Genomic DNA, 9,875 nt, shown 5'->3' with positions numbered 1-9,875 from the left:
GGGTCCTGAGAATCTACCTCACGGGGTCCTGAGAATCTACCTAGTGGGGTCTTGAGAATCTACCTTACGGGGTCCTGAGAATCTACCTCACGGGGTCCTGAGAATCTACCTAGTGGGGTCTTGAGAATCTACCTGCCTGGGTCTTGAGAATCTACCTGCCGGGGTCCTGAGAATCTACCTGCCGGGGTCCTGAGAATCTACCTGCCGGGGTCCTGAGAATCTACCTGCCGGGGTCCTGAGAATCTACCTAGCGGGGTCCTGAGAATCTACCTGTCGGTGTCCTGAGAATCTACCTAGTGGGGTCCTGAGAATCTACCTAGCGGGGTCCTGAGAATCTACCTGTCTTTGTCCTGAGAATCTACCTGCCTGGGTCCTGGGAATCTACCTGCCGGGGTCCTGAGAATCTACCTGCCAGGGTCCTGAGAATCTACCTGCCGGGGTCCTGAGAATCTTTTTGCTCAACATTTTTGTGGGTTTTTTCTGTTTGCTTTTTTTTTTTGTTTAGATATTTTTCTACAGTTGACCTTTTTTACATGTGTGTTTAGTTCCAGCAGATGACATGACCTTACATGTGCCTGCACTGGCTGACACAGACAGAATAGGCCCCTGTGCAAGGACAATATAGGGACCCTTTGCAGTTAAATAGCTCCTCATAATGCACATTTCCACCTGTTATAGAGGTGGTAGTGACCCCTTACCTCTTGGGCTCCTGTGTGGCTGCACAGGTTGCACCAATGGTAGCTCTGCCCCTGTTTGCCTGATTTGTACAGTACAAGCAGTGAGTGCATTTTTTGTAACATTATTAATCACTTTTTGTGCATTTTCGGTCCCTTTTCTCAACATGAAAAATTCATCTGAAATTCACGATGTTTATTATCGCAGACCCCTCCCCCCTCCATACTCGCCCAAAAAATGTTTAAAAAGGAACATAATGGTGATTTTATTCTTTATCTATATCTTCATTCTTTATCTCCAGAAAAACACCCTGGGGGTTTACTGTAAATTCTGATATGTGGCCTGTAATCTGCTTAGTAAGAGCCCGAGGAAAGGGCCTCTAGGCCTAGTGTCATGGGATCACAGACAGAAGAGGTCCCTGTGCAAGAACGATGTACGGACCCAATAGCTCATCATAATGCACAATTCCACCTGCTTTGGAGGTGGATGTGGCCTCCTGACCTCTTGGGCCCCTGTGCGACTGCACAGGTTGCATGATGATATGTCCGCCCCTGGCCCCCAGATTTCTTGCACCAATACCACCAGTGTACAAATAGCAGCAGAGACCCCCCGCAGCCCAGAGGGTGCAGCAAGCCTGCGCATGTGGCCTCACGTGTCCTGTATATACCGTCAGCTCTGCCTATAGGTGCATTAATCCCCTGCACGTCACGTTCCAGCATTTCTAAGAATCCACCAGCTGATTCTCACAGCTGCTCGCAGCATTGTCAGAGCTGGTGCGGACTGGTTAGTAAATCTACAGTCAAAATACAAGAAGCAAAAGACCCCCAAAATATACAGCAGATGGCGGCATGTCTGCCATTATTAACGGTATGTGCACAGCGGATTTTCTGCCTGCGCTGCGTATGATAAGAAATCTCATACACAAGAAGAATAATCTGCAGCGTAAATTGACCAGAGACGAGCAAATATTCGGAAATTAGTTTCAGGTAGTTTGGTTGGAATCTGCACTGAAAAGTGATTTTTTTTTTTAATGCTCTGAGGTTTCTCCAGACCCATAAAGAATTAGAAGCAGATGGGAGGGAAGGGGTTAAAAATAATGAAAGTTCATACTCACCTGTCCTAGGCCTGACCTACACCTGTGCTACTGTCACAACTCCCCGATGGATCCTCCGCTGGCTCCCTCCAGTCGTTGGATCAGTCTTTGGATCATCCAGCACTAACTAGACCTGTGGCCGGAGTTCATAGGAGATCAGGGGCTGAAGCCTTGCTACGTGTAGCACAGATGATCAGAAGATCGCAGCTTCGAGTCTCACAAGGGGATTAATGAAGACAGTAAGAAGTAAAAAAAAAAAAAAAAGTTTTTAAAAAATATATAAAAAAAAAAATACACATATTTTGTATCGCTGCGTTCAGAATCTCCCGACCTATCAAAATATAAAGTAAATTAATCTGATCGGTAAACGGCGTAACAAGAAAAAAAAATTGAAACGCCAGAATTTCGGCTTTTGGGCCGCCACAACATTGCAATAAAATGTAATAACGGGCGATCAAAACATTGTATCTACCCCAAAATGGTATCATTAAAAACATCAACTCGGGGCACAAAAAATAAGCTTTCATCATGGAATTGCATTTTTTTGCAATTTTACAGCATTTGGATTTTTTTTCCCGTTCTCCAGTAAATTATATGGTAAAATCAATGGTGTCATTCAAAAGTACAAGCCCTCACATGGCCATATTGATGGAAAAATAGTTCTAGCAAAAAGGATGGGATTTTAGGAATCTCATGGGTAAACTGCCCTGCGGTGCGTGTGCCGCAACATGTCGACTTCTCTGCAGGTACGATGAGTTTTATGTGTGGATTTTCCCCAGAAAATCGCATTAAATGCGGAAAATTTGCAGGTAAAAAATTAATATATGTGTTAATAGTGCGGAAACACACAAAAGAAAACGCTTTTAATCCGCACATGACTGTATCAATAAAGCTTTGTCAAAGCCAAATATCAGGTAACATCAAAAACTAAGCAGCTTTATTTAAACCTGACGCACCAAAAAGACAAAAAATGCAGCATCAAAAATACGATCTAAAAAAACAGCACCTAATAGGTTCAGAAAATTTGCAACATCAAACCCTCGTGTGAACACAGCCCGAGGCGTCCTGCACACATTTGTTTTCATCCTTTTTCAACCTGGTAGACTTATACACACTGCTCAAAAAAATAAAGTGAACACTGAAATAACACATCCTAGATCTGAATGAATGAAATCTTCTCATTGAATACTTTGTTCTGTAGAAAGTTGAATGTGCTGACAACAAAATCACACAAAAATCATCAATGGAAATCACATTTATTAACCAATGGAGGCCTGGATTTGGAGTCACCCCCAAAATTAAAGTGGAAAAACACACTACAGGCTGATCCAAGTTTGATGTAATGTCCTAAAAACAAGTCAGAATGAGGCTGAGTATTGTGTGTGGCCTCCACGTGCCTGTATGACCTCCCTACAATGCCTGGGCATGCTCCTGATGAGGCTGAGTATTGTGTGTGGCCTCCACGTGCCTGTATGACCTCCCTACAATGCCTGGGCATGCTCCTGATGAGGCTGAGTATTGTGTGTGGCCTCCACGTGCCTGTATGACCTCCCTATAACGCCTGGGCATGCTCCTGATGAGGCTGAGTATTGTGTGTGGCCTCCACGTGCCTGTATGACCTCCCTATAACGCCTGGGCATGCTCCTGATGAGGCTCAGTATTGTGTGTGGCCTCAACGTGCCTGTATGACCTCCCTACAACACCTGGGCATGCTCCTGATGAGGCTCAGTATTGTGTGTGGCCTCCACGTGCCTGTATGACCTCCCTACAACGCCTGGGCATGCTCCTGATGAGGCTGAGTATTGTGTGTGGCCTCCACATGCCTGTATGACCTCCCTACAACGCCTGGGCATGCTCCTGATGAGGCTGAGTATTGTGTGTGGCCTCCACGTGCCTGTATGACCTCCCTACAACGCCTGGGCATGCTCCTGATGAGGCTCAGTATTGTGTGTGGCCTCCATGTGCCTGTATGACCTCCCTACAACGCCTGGGCATGCTCCTGATGAGGCTCAGTATTGTGTGTGGCCTCCACATGCCTGTATGACCTCCCTACAACGCCTAGGCATGCTCCTGATGAGGCTGAGTATTGTGTGTGGCCTCCATGTGCCTGTATGACCTCCCTACAATGCCTGGGCATGCTCCTGATGAGGCTGAGTATTGTGTGTGGCCTCCACGTGCCTGTATGACCTCCCTACAACGCCTGGGCATGCTCCTGATGAGGCTGGGTATTGTGTGTGGCCTCCACGTGCCTGTATGACCTCCCTACAACGCCTGGGCATGCTCCTGATGAGGCTGGGTATTGTGTGTGGCCTCCACGTGCCTGTATGACCCCCCTACAACGCCTGGGCATGCTCCTGATGAGGCTCAGTATTGTGTGTGGCCTCCACGTGCCTGCATGACCTCCCTACAACGCCTGGGCATGCTCCTGATGAGGCTGAGTATTGTGTGTGGCCTCCACGTGCCTGTATGACCTCCCTACAATGCCTGGGCATGCTCCTGATGAGGCTGAGTATTGTGTGTGGCCTCCACGTGCCTGTATGACCTCCCTATAACGCCTGGGCATGCTCCTGATGAGGCTCAGTATTGTGTGTAGCCTCAACGTGCCTGTATGACCTCCCTACAACACCTGGGCATGCTCCTGATGAGGCTCAGTATTGTGTGTGGCCTCCACGTGCCTGTATGACCTCCCTACAACGCCTGGGCATGCTCCTGATGAGGCTGAGTATTGTGTGTGGCCTCCACATGCCTGTATGACCTCCCTACAACGCCTGGGCATGCTCCTGATGAGGCTGAGTATTGTGTGTGGCCTCCACGTGCCTGTATGACCTCCCTACAACGCCTGGGCATGCTCCTGATGAGGCTCAGTATTGTGTGTGGCCTCCACGTGCCTGTATGACCTCCCTACAACGCCTGGGCATGCTCCTGATGAGGCTGAGTATTGTGTGTGGCCTCCACATGCCTGTATGACCTCCCTACAACGCCTAGGCATGCTCCTGATGAGGCTGAGTATTGTGTGTGGCCTCCATGTGCCTGTATGACCTCCCTACAATGCCTGGGCATGCTCCTGATGAGGCTGAGTATTGTGTGTGACCTCCACGTGCCTGTATGACCTCCCTACAACGCCTGGGCATGCTCCTGATGACGCTGGGTATTGTGTGTGGCCTCCACGTGCCTGTATGACCTCCCTACAACGCCTGGGCATGCTCCTGATGAGGCTGGGTATTGTGTGTGGCCTCCACGTGCCTGTATGACCCCCCTACAACGCCTGGGCATGCTCCTGATGAGGCTCAGTATTGTGTGTGGCCTCCACGTGCCTGTATGACCCCCCTACAACGCCTGAGCATGCTCCTGATGAGGCTGAGTATTGTGTGTGGCCTCCACGTGCCTGTATGACCTCCCTACAATGCCTGGGCATGCTCCTGATGAGGTTGCAGATGGTCTCCTGTGGGATCTCCTCCCAGACCTGGACTAAAGCATCCGCCAACTCCTGGACAGTCTGTGGTACAACGTGACGTTGGTGGATGGAGCGAGACATGATGTCCCAGATGTGCTCAATCGGATTCAGGTCTGGGGAACGGGCGGGCCAGTCCATAGCTTCAATGCCTTTATCTTGCAGGAACTGCTGACACACTCCAACCACATAAGGTCTGGCATTGTCCTGCATTAGGAGGAACCCAGGGCCAACCGCACCAGCATATGGTCTCACAAGGGGTCTGAGGATCTCATCTCGGTACCTAATGGCAGTCAGGCTACCTCTGGCGAGCACATGGAGGGCTGTGCAGCCCTCCAAAGAAATGCCACCCCACACCATTACTGACCCACTGCCAAACCGGTCATGCTGAAAGATGTTGCAGGCAGCAGATCGCTCTCCACGGCGTCTCCAGACTCTGTCACGTCTGTCACATGTGCTCAGTGTGAACCTGCTTTAATCTGTGAAGAGCACAGGGTGCCAGTGGCCACTTTGCCAATCCTGGTGTTCTGTGGCAAATGCCAAGCGTCCTGCATGGTGTTGGGCTGTGAGCACAACCCCCATCTGTGGACGTCGGGCCCTCATACCACCCTCATGGAGTCTGTTTCTAACAGTTTGTGCAGACACATGCACATTTGTGGCCTGCTGGAGGTCATTTTGCAGGGCTCTGGCAGTGCTCCTACTGTTCGTCCTTGCACAAAGTCGGAGGTAGCGGTCCTGCTGCTGGGTTGTTGTCCTCCTACAGCCCCCTCCACGTCTCCTGGTGTACTGGCCTGTCTCCTGGTAGCGCCTCCAGCCTCTGGACACTTCGCTGACAGACACAGCAAACCTTCTTGCGACACCTCGCATTGATGTGCCATCCCGGATGAGCTGCACTACCTGAGCAACTTCTGTGGGTTGTAGAGTCCGTCATGCTACCACGAGTGTGAAAGTACAACCAACATACAAAAGTGACCAAAACATCAGCCAGAAAGCATTGGTACTGAGTAGGGTTGAGCGAGTATGTTCTGTCCGAGTATGCTCGGGCCGAGCTCCGAGTATTTACAGCTGCTCGGTGATATGGTTGAATCGCTCCCGTGTGCATGATCTGCAACTGTTTGACAGTTTAACTACATGTGAGGAATGTGTAAGAAATAGACATTCCTCACATGTAATAAAACTGTCAAACAGTCGCAAATCATGCACACGGGAGCGATTCAACCATATCACCGAGCAGCTGTAAATACTCGGAGCTCGGCCCGAGCATACTCGCCGAAAGGGTTAATAGAACATACTCGCTCAACACTAGTACTGAGAGGTTTTCTGTGGTCCCCACCTGCAGAACCACTCCTTTATTGAGGGGGTCTTGATAATTGCCAATAATTTCCATCTATTGTCTATTCCATTTGCACAACAGCATGTGAAATTGATTGTCAATCAGTGTTGCTTCCTAAGTGGACAGTTTGATTTCACAGAAGTTTGATTTACTTGGGAGTTATATTCTGCTGTTTCAGTGTTCCCTTTATTTTTTTGAGCAGTGTATTTTTTCCTGCTCTATAAAGAAGCTTGTGGGAAAACACCTAAAAATAAAAAACCCCAAAGATTTATTGAACGCACTACAAAAGGGGGGCACATTTATGAACACTGTCTAAAAGAAAACGTCTCTGTTGCCCATAGCAACCAATCACTGCGCAGCTTTCATTTTACCAGGTTAGTGTCTGATATTAGTATTAATTATCTGATTGGTCGCTCTGATAAAGTGAAGGCTGAGCTGTGATTGGTTGCTATGAGCAATAAAGACAATTTTATTGTAATACCATTTTGATAGTATTTGTTTTTGCAGCATTTTTCTTCAATTTTGTCGCATTTTTGGGTCACTGGCATTTTTTTGATATACAGTATTCTCAGTACACAGTTGATATTTTTTTTTATTTTTCTGCTTTGCCAGTATTTATCTTGGACCCAGTGTATAACATCTGGCCCCTCGCCGCCTCCCCGGTGTATAACATCCGGCCCCTCACCTTCCCCCCCTTCCCCCGGTGTATATCGTCCGACCCCTCACCTCCAGCGTATGATATCTGGCCCCTCGCCCCCAGTGTATATCATCCGGCCCCTCTTTCCCCCCAGTGTATAACATCCAGCACCTCTTTCCCCCCAGTGTATAACATCCGGCCCCTCTTTCCCTCCATGTATAACATCTGGCCCCTCGCCCTCCCCAGTGTATAACATCCGACTCCTCGCCCCCCCTCCAGAGTATAACATCCGGCCCCTCTCCCCGTGTATAACATCCGGCCCCTCTCCCCGTGTATAACATCCGGCCCCTCTCCCCGTGTATAACATCTGGCCACTCGCCTCCAGGTGTGTAACATCTGCCCCCCCCTTAGTGTATAACATTCGGTTCCTTGCCCCCGGTGTATAACATCCGGCCCCTCGCCTCCTGGTCTATAACATGCATCCTCATTACCCTCAGTGTATAACATTCGGCCCCCGCCATTCCATCTACCTTTACTACCATGTGACAGAGCGGCTGGTGGCGCAGAGCTCAGTAGCGCAGTGATCAGCGCAGACTGTAATAGGAGCCACCGGGGAAACAAGTCCGTTCATGACATTCCTTCCTCCTGAATCTTCCCCCATCACCTGTGAGTGACATTATAGAGAAGTGGAAGGAACCGCAGCAACTCAGCCATGAAGTGGAGACCCCGTAACGTTACAAAGTGGGGGAGCCGAGTGATTAGGAGCAGAGGGCAGAAAAGTCACCACCGCTCTGCTGACCCCATAACTGCAGAATCCAGACCTCCTCTGGTGACATCAGCACAAACACTGCGACCCACACTGTGCCGGGAGCTTCACGGCTGAGCAGCTGCGTGCAGCCGTACATCACCAAGCACAATGCCGAGCGTCGGATAGAGTGGTGTAAAGTCGCCACCACTGGAATCTGGAGGAGACGTGCTCTGTGCAGTGACGGATCACACTTCTTTATCTGGCGTCTGATGGAGGAGTCTGGGTTTGGTGATTCCAGGAGGAAGTTACCCCCTGACTGCATTGGGACCTCTGTACAGATGGTGGTGTAGAATAATGTTATGGGCTCCTCAGCACTTCGGACAGCACTCTGGTTCCACTCAGGGGACAAGTACATACCATATTCCTGAAAGCAGCACCTGAAACTATGCCCCAGTATCCTGGAACCAGTGGACTGCTTTTTGAATTCTGAAACAGCCAGAATCTCTACTCCACATACGTGTATATAGATCACTAGTGTACAATCTGAAGAAGGTCGACTTGACCGAAACATTATTTTTAGCAGTACACACTACTAGAATCTGAATAAAATCATGCAAAGAGTGCAGGATTCCATTTTTATTTGAATGTTATGGGCTATTATCAGGGGTCGGCATTGGGCCCTTAATTCCAGTGATGGGAAATCTTAACGCTTCAGGACAAGACATTGTGGATAATTGTAGCTTCAACTTTGTGGGAACAGTTTGGGATTCGCCCTTTTCTGTTCCCCATGTCTGTGCCCAGTGCACAAGCTTCATACAGACATGGAGAGGGAGAACATGAGCGGCCGCACAGAGCCCGGACCACAGCCCCATACAACATCTATAAAGGAGATTGTGAGCCCGGCCTCCCCCCCAACATCAGGGTTTGACCTCACAAATGGGCAAAAATTCCCACAGACGCCTCCAAAATCTTGTAGAAAGGGTGTAGGATGGGGGGGGGGGGGGTTTAAAAAAGCTCCAGGAGGTTATATTGATATATAGGGGGGGGGGGGGGGGGGGGGCAAAGATAAATACATGCTGTTGTCCATATAGTGTATGTGTGGGAAGTGGTTTGGGAAAATCACGTTATTCTGTGTCAATATCTAGATTTCGGAAACCAAATATTAGGAAGTCTTGCCAAATCCTGACCTCGTAGAACTGGAGGACATTGACGAGCAATAATTGTTATCATGCCAAGTCAATTGCAAAATGATGAAGTAACATTACTCAATATTCAAGAGAAATTCCCGTTAGCAATAAAAAAAAAAAAAGCCCACAGGCAACTTGAAATCAAAATGTGGCCTCTTTATCAGTCATTGCGGAGGATACCGCACACTCGCTCCTGAGCTGGGGTTCATGCAGTTCTTCTGATGAAGGTCCAGTGTCTGGACTGAAACGTTTTACAAATCCTGGATTGCTGACAGCCATCATCTAATAAATGTCACCGATTCATCTCACCTGAGCGCCAAGTTCATTTCCATTGATTTATGGGACTGGATCCCACTTCAGCACCTTCTCCCAGAAGTGCCCTGGGTTTCTACAGCTGTAAGAATCAAAATGACCACCGATACGATTCCTACAGAGGTGGTCACTCCGCAGCAATATGGGGACGCTACTTATCAGGTGGATTACTCCACTTATTGGCTTATCTGACCCCCCTTAGACATAAGGGGCAAATGGATTGGGGAATAAGCCGCTACCAGTCCTCTTCACATAGACACTTCCGGATGCAGCTTATCTTCCTGGAAGACAAAAGCTTCTGGCATGTTGATATCCTGTTGGGATAAGGAATGGGAATAATTGCCCAATCACCTGCCCCATCCTTGTGTCGTCAGGGACATTATCTGCTGTCTGGAGGGCACAGAAGTGTCCGGTAGCGGCTTCTTTCTATGTACGTCTG

The sequence above is a fragment of the Phyllobates terribilis genome, unplaced genomic scaffold, assembly GCF_046119375.1.
Source record: "Phyllobates terribilis strain yellow unplaced genomic scaffold, ASM4611937v1 Scaffold_3__8_contigs__length_932513732, whole genome shotgun sequence".
Classification (NCBI taxonomy): Eukaryota; Metazoa; Chordata; class Amphibia; order Anura; family Dendrobatidae; genus Phyllobates; species Phyllobates terribilis.
Note: the sequence above shows the minus strand (reverse complement) of the source record.